The 12,731-nt window shown below is 33.3% G+C and overlaps 1 protein-coding gene across 23 annotated transcripts in view; it reads left to right on the top strand.

The window, feature by feature from the left end:
- The window catches only part of LOC143225089 (zinc finger E-box-binding homeobox 2-like), a 258,604-nt gene that overhangs the window by 94,732 nt on the left and 151,141 nt on the right, over positions 1–12,731 (top strand). The window contains exon 1 of one of the 23 annotated variants that reach the window (XM_076453862.1): positions 6,516–6,686. The exons of the other annotated variants lie outside the window; for them this stretch is intronic. The gene's annotated coding sequence lies outside the window, so the exon portion shown is untranslated. Of the gene's footprint in view, positions 1–6,515; positions 6,687–12,731 lie in introns of those variants that run through there. 23 annotated transcript variants of the gene reach the window in all.

Genomic DNA, 12,731 nt, shown 5'->3' with positions numbered 1-12,731 from the left:
AACAACAAAAGTTGAGAAAGGAAAACAAATCATGCTAACGTCTCATATTTTTACAAATTATAAACAAAATAATCGAATATCTGACAAATTAATTCAGACCTCGATTTTTCCTATTTTATTTGTGAAATATTTTTTTATTAATATTAAAATTTCATCTTTCCACTGCTGTGTCATTCACCCAACATAGTAAACTTCCAAGAATTCATTTGTAACTGCATACGTGAATTAATTGGGGTTTGCAGTTATTCCGGTTTTGTCGACATGAAAATACCAACTTATTTTGAGGTGTGATTAGAAACTGATGAATTTTGGGCTTATCAGTCCTCGCCAGGTCATGATCTTCGTTTATTATATTACTAACCGTACCGAAAGATATAGTCAACTTTATAACATTGGATTTTTAGTTTCGGTAAATTTTGTTTTGTAAATTCTTCATTTCGTATATAGAAACTTTGCTCTGAATTAGCTTGAGAATACGTTGCTGAAGGCTCTGCTTCCGGACGGAACACTGAAATCTTCCTATTTTTACATTGTTGTGTCTTTTGTCTTTACTTTAATTGATAACCTCGCTACTTGAATATCCTTCCGCTATTTGAATATCCTTCCTCGAAAACAACTGTAATACAGTTTACAACAGTGAATCAACAAGGTCTAGGTATTGCTGTGTTAAATGATCAATAATTTATCATTAATAAAATACGTGTGTGTGTTTTCTTATAGCAAAGCCATATCGGCTGTCTGCTGAGTCCACCGAGGGAATCGAACCCCTGATTTTAGTGTTGTAAATTCGTATACTTACTGCTGTACCAGAGGGGGACAGTTATAAAATATATAGATGCTAGACAGATTGACTGCGCATCACGGCCCTTTCCTTTGATGACACGTCACTACATTAGCATATACAAATCGGTCTTATAAAGTGTGATTGATCCTCTGTATACAAATCGATGTCTACAAGTACCTATGACAACTATACAACATTCTCTTCTAAATTATTTACATCACGAGTTTTTGTCTCGAATTATTAAATCTTAAATAATTCCAGTAAAATTAAATAAACTTTATAATATGGTATAAAATAAACTTAAACGTTATTAAATACATATAGGGAACAAAATAAATTTATTTAATTAAGAAATACACTACAATTATGTATCTAAAAGATATTAAAATTTAAAGTTTTGTTGCATATTGTTTACAGTAAATCATTTCGGCGAGGTATTTGTTTGTTTCGAATTTCGCGCAGAACTACAGTGGGGATATCTGTGCTATCCTTCTCTACTTGCGCGGTGTAAGACGAGAGGGAGGGCAGCTAGTCGTCACTACTCACCACTAACATTTGGGCTACTTTTTTCCAACGAATGGTGGGATTGACCGAAACATAATAACGCCCCACGGCTGAAAGGACGAGCATGTTTGGTGTGACGAGGATTCGAACCCACGACCTTTAGATTGCGAGATGAGCGCCATAACCACCTGGCCATGCCGGGCCCTCCGTCGCGGTAACATGACGGACAAGAAGCTCACGACCTGGATAGAGGTGTAATTAACTTAATTAACTAACTTATTTTACATTGTAAAATACAAGTATTTGTCAATTTGTAATGTAAAGGTGTATCACAAACAGTAAATTATTGAAAGATATGAAGTGACTTGACTGTGGCTCCTTGTAAAAACTGTTCACTTTATCGTAGCATTTCGAACTCACCTTAGTAAATTCGTTGTTTTACCAAAAAGAAAATCGTTTCAAATAAAAAAAAAATATTTTTTTCAGACAAATTCTCGAGACTTGCATGACGAAGTTTAGATACAAATTATTTTCTTATTCTGTATCAGGTTGAGAAATCTTTTAGGTATATACACACACACACACACACACACACGAGTGGTTAAACCATGTGACACCTTCAGGCTGCTTTCGGCTCCCTTTCGGGAAAATTAATACAAAAAGGTTTATTCCTGCTGAATTATTTATTTATTTATTTTTCCAAACAAAAAATAATGAACAGCTCAGATGGAAATGTTTAGGAGTTTTATTAAGTGGCAGTCAAAAATCATTCACTCTATAAAACCCATGTTCGTGGTTTTAAATTGCACTGTACCGCTATCGATTTAATTGAATATTTGGTTTTTCGTTTCACCTGATCTAATTTTACGTTTTTTTTTTCGTCGGTCCTATTGTTTTCTTGTAAGTGATTACTTTTAAAGAAGTTAAAGGTCAAAAGGACAGTCTAACATGGCTTCTCTTGGATCGACCACCCAGTTGGAGCTCCTATCAATTTTCTTTCTGGTTTTCTCGTGCTGATCTATCATTCTTACCATAGCTGGCACGTGCAAGGAACAGTTCACGTGGTGCCAGGCCGCACCTTCTCGTAGCAAGTGACAGGTGCAAGACATTTTTGATTGATAACAGGTACCGAACGTAATCTGAAGGAGTTATACAATCAATAGAAAGCGAAAACTCACCTGACTTTAGTGATAGTCTATAGTTGACGGCACAGCATTAAGTGACGTCACGCACATTTTGTGGTTCTGTGTTCTGTGTTTTTACTGGGGTGGTGTTGGTTTGGATACCGTGTAACTCTTATTATTCCGATAAATAGAAATAAAATCAAATCATTATTGTCAATGTTCCCCGCTGGTACAGCGGTAAGTCTTTGGATTCACAACGCTAAAATCAGGGGTTTGATTCCCCTCTGTGGACTCAGTAGATAGCCCCATGTGGCTTTGCTATAAGAAAACCCTTTACTATCAATTGTTAAACCTACTGCGGAGGGTGTTATGAAGGATATATTTCTGATAATAAGATATTATTAGAAAGAAGCAAACTTTGTAGTTTTTGAAACTTCATTTAAGCCAACTCATTAATAATAAGTGAATAGAAAAATCCGGATTATTTTTCTCATTTTAGTTGAGGGTTCGAATTCCCGTCAAACCAAACATGCTTGCCCTTTCAGCTGTGGGGGCGTTATAATGTGACAGTCAATCCCACTATTCGTTGGTAAAAGAGCAGTCCAGAAGTTGGCGGTGGGTGTTGATAATGACTAGCTGCCTACCTTCTGGTCTAACACTGCTAAATTAGGTACGGCTAACTCAGATAGCCTTCGTGTAGCTTTGCGTAAAATACAAAACAAACAAACAAAGCTTCTGCAGTATGGAAATACAATCAAGAACGTAAAGGGAAACTGAAGTATGCTCCCCCACATACATACATAAGTAACTGTTATGACGCTTTTTACACGCCATGAAAGATAATATAGAATCAATCAGGGTTTGTTTGTTTTCAGAATCGTTTCCGAGACTTAATAATAATAATCAAGAACCAACTACGTATTTTTTCGAAAGTGCTGAAGGTTATAATGTTATGGGTTATGTACTTGGTGCGATGTAACCCACTTTTTTTTTACCGAGTATTTAATTGAAACAACAACATTCAGTGTATGTATTTTACCGTTGATTTAGAATTTCAGATTTCTGTAGCATTTTTTGTCTTGCGTATGACAAATCGACTTAAGGCTGATCATGATCTAAAGTGATTGTGCAGGTTTGTGATTCCGAGGATACATGGATTCACATTTCATACCACGAAAAACACGCTCTCCATTATGGGACCGTCAACTCGTAATATTCGATAAAAACAAGAGCAGTGAAATCAGACAATATGAGTGATTTATGACCAAATAATACAAACATGTTCGTTTCACAAAGGAAAAAACCAGAAACTTTACATTTCTGTAACTTAAGGTATATTAGTAGTTGTTATCGTATCATTAATTTCTAAGAATATGCTAACTACAAAGATAAGAACTGAAAATTAAGTCAACAATAAATATAGCTTATATATATATCGTTCTTATAAGTATTAGAATGTTATTAGTAATTAGCGCCCTCTATATTAGCAACACATTCGGACGTAATCCGAATAATATCACAGAAGGTTTGAGTTATGGTAGTCTGTGTTTCTTGCAACAAAAGAAACACATCAGTCTATCGGTGGTGTCTACTGTAAGGAATCGAACCCCTCATTTTAGTGTTGTAAATTCGTAGATCTACCGGAGTTAGATTAATTCTAAGCCGTGTGTAAAGCTACATATATTAAATAAATTGATCAATACTGTTAATGAAACTAACTTTGGAGAAATAATAGAATATAATTTGCTTAAATAACACATAAAATCTAGTGTTTTTTTTTATTCTCTATCAGTATCTTTGTGACTAATCGGAATGCAATACATCACAAAATTTTATACAGTTCTCAATTACGTTTAGAAACAACTGATGAAACAACGCATTTTAATCTTTATGAACATAAACGTAAGAAAAGTATCTTTAATTAGATATACTGATTGCCAGGTTGACTTTTAATTCCACTATAAGTACGTAGCTTATCCTGGTCGGAAGTTAATATTAATTATTAATGAAAGGTAATTCTTATACATTATTACACATAATTGTTGCCTCGGGTAAATTTCCAAGATAATTAGTTCGGCCCAAAATTTGTACTTTCATGTTTACACTTTATTTATATAACAGAGTTGAGTAATAATTATTCTGGTAAAGCAAGGTTCCTAGTAGTTCGCAAACTCTTAAAAAAGGAAAAGGAAAGGTTCGATACAGCCACATACTCAGGATCGAAATATTATGAAAAGGAAAGGTTCGATACAGCCACATACTCAGGATCGAAATATTATGAAAAGGAAAGGTTCGATACAGCCACATACTCAGGATCGAAATATTATGCTCTTAAGGCTGATAAAAAATAGACTCCCGGATATATCCAATCCAGTCTTGTTTCCTTTCTATTTCAGAGGTGGGCAAACAAAAATAGGTTTAGTTATTTACGAGCACGTTTAGATGTGTCTTAATAATCAATTGATTAAGTGACGTAAAACTAGTTGTGACACATATCTAAAGTTGTTTAATAAATCTTTAAAATTTTCAAAATAGTATTATCATATAACTGTCATAGCTTCAGATAGAGATTGGTTTTGTTGTATTTTGTGCAAAGCTATTGGAAGGCTATCAAAGCTAGCCGTCCTTAATTTAGAAGTGATAGACAATATCACACTCCGCCAACTCATGGGCTACTTTATACCAACAAAAATTGAGATTACCGAGACATTCGAATGCGCCAAAGGCGGAAAAGGTTCGAGATTCGAACGCGCGACCCATAAACTCTAGTTGATCGTCTTTAAGCGCAAAGCTACATAATAGACTATCGGCGCCCTTCAAACTCCGTAAATCGAAACCCAATTTCTAGTGTTGTAAGCCTGCTGATTTACCTCTGAAACACTATGATGCAGGGGCATAGAGAGAAAAAAGATCCTATTAAGCAAGTTACAATCTTCAGAATGAAATTAAAATTATAAAATGAGGGTTATAGTGAGATGATAATAGGAAATTGAAGAGTTAGCAGTTATACCATGGTAACTTATATACTGTACATGATAGAATAGAAGTTACACCTGATTAACTTAAGAAATACTTAGAACTTGTACGAAGTTAACTTACAGTATGTACATTATAAATGTAAAACTACATTTGTTAACTTACAGGAGGTACATGGTATACATGGAAGCTACACCTGGTTAACTTATAACCAATACATGGTAAATGTAGATAGTATATTGATTAACTTACAGGCTGTACATGGTAAATGTAGAAACTAAATTGGTTAATTTACAAAAAAATGTATGGTATACGTGGAAGCTACATTTGGTTAACTTATGGCCAATACATGGTACGCATAGAAGTTACATGTAGTTATCTTACTTTATATACACAATACATGCAGAAACAGTTCATGGTTAACGAAGGAGTTCTATGGTAAAGGTAAAAGATGTACATGGTAAGTGTAAAAGCTACACTGATTAACTGACTGGCTGTACGTAGTAAATATAGAAACTATATTGGTTAGCTCACAGGCTGTATGTGGTAAATGCAAAAACAGCTTTGGTTAACTTACAGGTTCTACGTGGTAAAAATTGACACTACACCTGTTTGACTTACATGGTAGATGTAGAAGCAACACTTGATAATGTTACAGTCGATTCCCAGTGAATCGACAGCGAATATATATACATAATAACATTATAGTAACACCAGTTGTTAATTATAACGTTTCAGTAGGTATTGTAATCATACAAGCTATTTAAAAAACCAGTGCTAGTTTTTCGTGCTAACTGTCCATATTATTCAATGAAAACTAACAGACTATGTGAATGGTAAATCTGAAAGTTATGTACTGTATCTTGTATCAAATACTAAAACACTGGTTTCGAAAAGTTTGTACAACTTAATATGTAATATATATATATATATATAAACTTTTTTTTGTAGATAATCCAATACAAGTTTTTCCTTAGGCCCAGACTTCTATGTTCTGGGCGTGAGAAATGAACCAGAATGCAAAGTGACATTTACGTTTCCTGAAAAGATAAATCTGCTGTATATAGTGTTCGCCAAGTACTTGATAAACGATACAAGAGGAAACACCAACAACAGCAACTATAGAAAAGGAAAGAAAGAACTGATGTTCGGTTAAAACAAAAAATAATAATAAAACTCAGAAGTAAAGACTTTAGTCAGGACACTACTACTTCTAGAACCACTAAAAACGTACAATTCTCTACTTTTTTTAAAGTGTTTAGGGACCGTTTTAGACGAAAGTTATTTGTCATTATAAAGTAAGATATTTCTTTAAAGTTTAATTTTTATGTTTCATTGTTATTGGTTAGGATGGTTAAATTAACTGTATACCATTATTTATTATTATTGTTTTTTGTTTTTTTTCACTTATCGAGATCACTTTATATTTTTAGATTAGCCTACGAATTTAGAAGTAACCTAAGTCTCTTTAACTGACCGACTATCATTGATATATTATTGGGATTATGGCCGAAAAAATTAGCATTAATAATGTGACTGATGAGTAAATGCATTATAATCATCACAAGCTTTAGTCTTCTTTGTGTAACAATTTAAATATTATATGATTATCCAATATTTGTTATATAGAAGTGGCTTCATGAATTGTATAAGTTAGTTGTGTCAGTTATCAATAACTTAATAAAATGTATAAAATAATAACTTGTTCTAAAAGTGGCACAGCGCTAGAAACTGGGTTTCAATACCCGTGGTGGGCAGAGCACAAATAGCCCAATGTGTAGCTTTCCAAACAAACAAAAACAAACAACAAGAGATAAATGTTTATAAACTGTAATGTTCCCACTTTTACTTATTTCGAGGTTCACGCTCTCTGTAAGATATTATTAGCTAACTAAATAGCAGGCTTTCAAACTTATTACTCATTTTTTATTTTCAATGTAGGTACTTATTGAAGACTAGAAATGTGTTGCTCAACAGTGGTATATAAAGGAGGTACAAAGTGGGGGTACTTGTCCAGGCATGCAGCTTTTACAATGAGACGTTGAAAGTATAAGGAGCAGCTAAAAACAGCTCAATATAGAGGGGTCTCGGGGCATAACCACGAGAAAATTAATATAATGATATAATTTACAGTTTTTATATAAGTAAAATATGTAAAAGTGTGGGTGATTGAGCACCCTTGGTTGGTTTCAGCACCTTTGCTTTGGGAGGAGTAGACATACACAACCATATAATGTACCGGACGGTTCTTGAAACTAACTTTTCATTGTAGTTGAAAAAGGTATAGTAGATTTGTAGTCTTTTCTTGAGCGTTTGTTTAGTTGGTTGATCGAGCGCGTTGGCTGTGTCTGTTAGTGATATACTGTATGCACTCACAAATACATTGATTTTCAAATGTCTTCTGTTAATATCTGTAGGCTTTGATGGCTTCTATAGTAAGGAAATAGAAAAATCACTGAGAGGCAAGCGTCAATGAGTTTGTTCACTTGTCGTTTCGTGTTGCAATAAGTCACGAGATAGTAACATGAAAGGGCTAAATTTCTCATCCTATAATGTCATACATTATTGTGAATTTATATTCAAAGTACTTTTACACTGAATTCTGTCTTAAGGTGAGACATAAAAACTTCTAAAACCCCTCTAAAACCCCATTAAATGGGTTTATCTTATATTAAAATATAATCAACGAATATAACCATTACTGCACTGTGTTTTTTTCACCACTTATGTATAAATTTGATAGAGTGTAATGATAATCAATAACGTCTACTCTAAACAAACAACCTGCTGAGATGAGAACAAACTTAATCGAGTAAATAACGTAGCTAATTTGATATACTGTCTAATTATAAGTATGTAATGCCATTAAAATAAAAATAATGAGTATAATTATTCATCACTTGGGTACCGTAGCTGATCGATATTTTCGGCTGTAATCCCAACACTGTCTCTCAAGGTTCGACTAATACACTTAGATCAGGTCAACCGAAAATCCGGATACTAAGATATCAATGCAAAGCAATCCTAATAGTAAAAATATGAATAAATACGTGAATTGTAAAAATATATATATTATTTATACTAAATATTTTAACCGTTACTACTAATTAAAATAATATTAAAAATGTTGAAATATAACTTAAGAAACATTTGAAAGATGTTAGAATTTTAAGGTATGAATAATTTCGGATGTAAAATTGTGACATCAAAGCACTAAAGTAGGATTACGTAAAATCTTGTTGCTTATTTCTTTTGTTCTTTATAATTTTGATGATTTTGTTTAGTTTACATGCAGTTGAATAATTATCTCTTGAAATACTTGAATTTCAAAAGCACATGCACACACATACATAATGTGTATGTACACAATGAAAATTACTAATATGTTTACATATAACGCACTTCTTGAATTGAAAGCTTTAAAACATTTTGTGAGATGGTCAAAATCAATACCATTTAACTAGCAATTAAAGTAGGAATGACATATCATGAGGTGGTAAAAATCAATACCATTTAACTAGCAACGAAAATAGGAATGACATTTTGTGAGGTAGTCCAAATCAATAGCCTCTAACTACCAATTAAAGTTGGAATGACGTTTCACGAGGTGGTAAAAATCAATACCATATAACCAGCAGTGAAAGTAGAAATGCGAGTCATTATTTCAAATTTCGAAAGTGTTAATAAAAAATTATTGGCTTCAAAATGAGTTCTGATATTATCTTTACCAATCTCGTGATGAAACATCACGTCTCCAAGAGTTTATGTGATGGGTAGAAATTCTCTATAGTCTATGAATACACAGTTTCTTTCATTCACATGTATACTGTGTGGGTGCGAGGCTTCTCGTTTGTGTGTGTATGTTTTTGACGAAACATTGTTTGGTGATTACGTGTTGAAACTGTACAGACGTTTAGTAAGGCATTTTTCATTTAAGAGTCAAACAGCATTGGAAGACTTTTTTTCAGATGTGATTTACATGTTTTATATATCTTAGTAACGAGTACTCTTTCGATGAGATCTTAGGTACACATTTGTATTGTTACTTTTAGTGATTGTTATTGTATTTTATTATAGTAATATGAATGTTTTTTGCCTTAGAGTTAGCTTTTCTCTTTCTGTTAATATAACATATTGACTACCGCTTCATCCATGTAAGTAAGTATATTATGTTTTATTTGTTTGTTTTTGAATTTCGTTCAAAGCTACACGAACGCTATCTGCGCTAGCCGTCCCTAATTTAGCAGTGCAAGACTAGAGGGAAGGCAGCTAGTCATCACCGCCCACCGCCAACTTTTGGACTACTCTTTTACCAATGAGTAGTTGGATTGACCGTCACATTATAATTCCCCCACGGCTGAAAGGGCGAGCATGTTTGTTGCGAACAACATGCCGGGCCTATAATATAATTTTCTTTTCAGAAATATAATGTTTTATTGTTTCTTTTGATCAGAGTTTTGATACGAATTTTCTGATATGGAAAGAACTGAGATTATAGCGGCAATTTCAAAACCTAAAAGCAATGAATCAGTTGGAAAATATACCAGAAATCCAATCCAAAATTAAACATAATTTTCCATCAAAGATTTATTTTTGTCAATCTAAGTATTAATGTTTCATTGAATAAATGTTTAATAATATTAGTTTTATTCAGCAAACATCCGAAAGTATTCGTTTTGCTGAAGTGAACATCCAATACTCTTTGTTTTATTTAAAGACGTTTTTGTTTATTTATTTCAGAATCTTCGCGCAGGGTTACACAAAAGGTTAAACTGCGCTAGTCATTTTTAACTTTGAACTACTAGATCATATGATAATCTGCTAGTCAACGTCACCCACCGCCAACTCTTGGTACTACTCTTGTTTGTCTGATCACTGCACATCTAACAACGTTACTTTCTATTCAGTGAACGTCTGATAGACTTGGTTTGTATTCAACAAACATGCAACGTCATATGAATTTCTGTCTCATGCTTTTTTACGCCATATTAACGAAGGCATTATTTTTTAATTTCTTTTTTTGGAATTTCGCACAAAGCTACTCGAGGGCTATCTGTACTAGCCGTCCCTAATTTAGCAGTGTAAGACTAGAGGGAAGGCAGCTAGTCATCACCACCCACCGCCAACTCTTGGGCTACTCTTTTACCGACGAATAGTGGGATTGACCGTGACATTATAACGCCCCCACGGCTGGGAGGGCGAGCATGTTTGGCGCGACTCGGGCGCGAACCCGCGACCCTCAGATTACGAAGCGCACGTCTTAACGCGCTAGGCCATGCCAGGCCTCGAAGGCATTAAGACGTCAACCGAAAAGCTAGATACAACCGATTTATGTGGTACATAAAATCCCTTCCCACAGTTGCTTTACTGTAGTCGTAGCACAAAACGAGTTGATAATATTACGCAAAATATTAGTTTAAAAAAATTAAATCTTGTTTAACCTTCAGTCCTGATAAATGTGTGCTAGTTTGTTATAATAACAAAAACAAAAATAATGTCGAGAAGACAAATCACGTGATTGGTTAAACACGTGAAACGGGGAGAGTGGATTATGTTGATGGAGGGACAGATAAAACCGTATAATTAATACCACAACATAATTGAATATACGACATGATTATCTACTTCGTAGATATGTTTATTGTTATACTAGGCGGAAATAAAACTCGTAAAGAACTATATAATTAAATTACTAGCGGTGTGTACGCTGCATAAGTGTCAGAAGTAAGCACAACGTGTAGCAGAAAGACCACTATTTTACAATTATCATAGGAATAACTTTTTTTTTTTTACTGAGTTACCTAAAGATAGCTTAAATTAAAGTGGATTTTTTAATGGGGATAATAGGCAGGTATTTAACGTTGAATAAAATTTACATTATAAATAAGCTATATTAAAATGGTTAGACCGCTTTTGGAAAAGTTAACGTAAAAACTGTGCCGCTAATTCAGTGTTTTTAAGCAATATCTTAGGTGATTTGAGTCGATAATTCTTCGTAATTGTTTAAACCTTTTAAGTTCAATATAATTAAAACTTAGAATCTCATAATAACTAAATCTTTAACGTTAAAGGTTTTTTGTGTTTTTTTATGGCTCTAAGAAGTTTCGTGATCGATTGTATCTATCTATTTACGTAAGCTAATTATTTGTGTTTTTCAAACAATTGACAGTTTTGTATCACAAGCAAAAGTGCAACTTCAGCTTGATGAAACACGAAAGAAAAATTACAGTTGTTCTAACGAGAAAGAAAATGGTTAACGTTTCGGTTATACGATCCTTATTGGTCCATCTTCTCTTTCCTTGCAGCAATTTTAATCAGTCTTTTAAAGTAGATTTTAGCAGTATGTACAACACGTGGATTGAATTTTCCATGGACTTTTGCCATTTTACTTGAATTGGTGTTGACGTTTCGGATTTCATGTTACTAGTAAAAATAAATCAGCAAAGAAGACTCTTTCAAAGCCAAACTTAATCTTTTTTTTTTTGTATTTACAAATTGCCGGTTTTTGTATCGCTTCATCGACTTACGATTTTTTGGAAATGGAAATATTTTCATGTAATCCCACAGAATATTTCCTTTTATGTTTCTAAATGGATTTTGATAAAAGTTAAGAAAAAAACAACAACCTTTACACTCCAGATAAATATAAAACAATATATTTTAATTTAAAACAACGTTTCGCCTTTGCCCCTTTTTCATGGTTAGTATAGACAACTATACGAATATTGTAACGTCAAACAGTAATGTATATTAACCCTGAAAAAGCCGTAAAGGCGAAACGTTGGTTTGAATAAAAATATATTCTTCTGTATTTATGTGCAATGTGAAGGTAATTTTTTTTCTCTTAATTTTTATCAAAATGTGTAAATTCCTCCAGTATGCACACTACAACCAGTATGCACTGCAAATTTTAAAAGACAACCGAAAAGTTATTCAAGGGAGTAAATTTGCTTAATTCGCCAAAACTTTTAATTGTGCAAGGATTGTGTCTGGTGATGTTATCATGAACTGCAAACACAATGTAACAAATTCTGAAAAACCGTACATAAATCATTAAAATAATTGAAAAAGAAAACAACCAATGACATATGCTCAGCATGAAAACATAAGAGTAATTCATATAGTCAGGGCGATATCTCTGCTTTTCGCCACACTCGTACCATCTTACATTAAATCGTACAACCATCTTCATCATCGGTATAACAACTAAAGAAATAATATTGTTTTGGTTTGTTTCTAATATATTCTTAGAGCCATACAAAGGCTATCAGAGCTGTTTATCATTTTTAAATGACAGACTAGAGGAAAAGCAGTTATCTACAGCACTTACAGATGAATCTGGT

This window comes from Tachypleus tridentatus, chromosome 9 (genome assembly GCF_004210375.1).
Source record: "Tachypleus tridentatus isolate NWPU-2018 chromosome 9, ASM421037v1, whole genome shotgun sequence".
NCBI lineage: Eukaryota > Metazoa > Arthropoda > Merostomata > Xiphosura > Limulidae > Tachypleus > Tachypleus tridentatus.
This window is presented reverse-complemented; position numbering and strand designations above follow the sequence as displayed.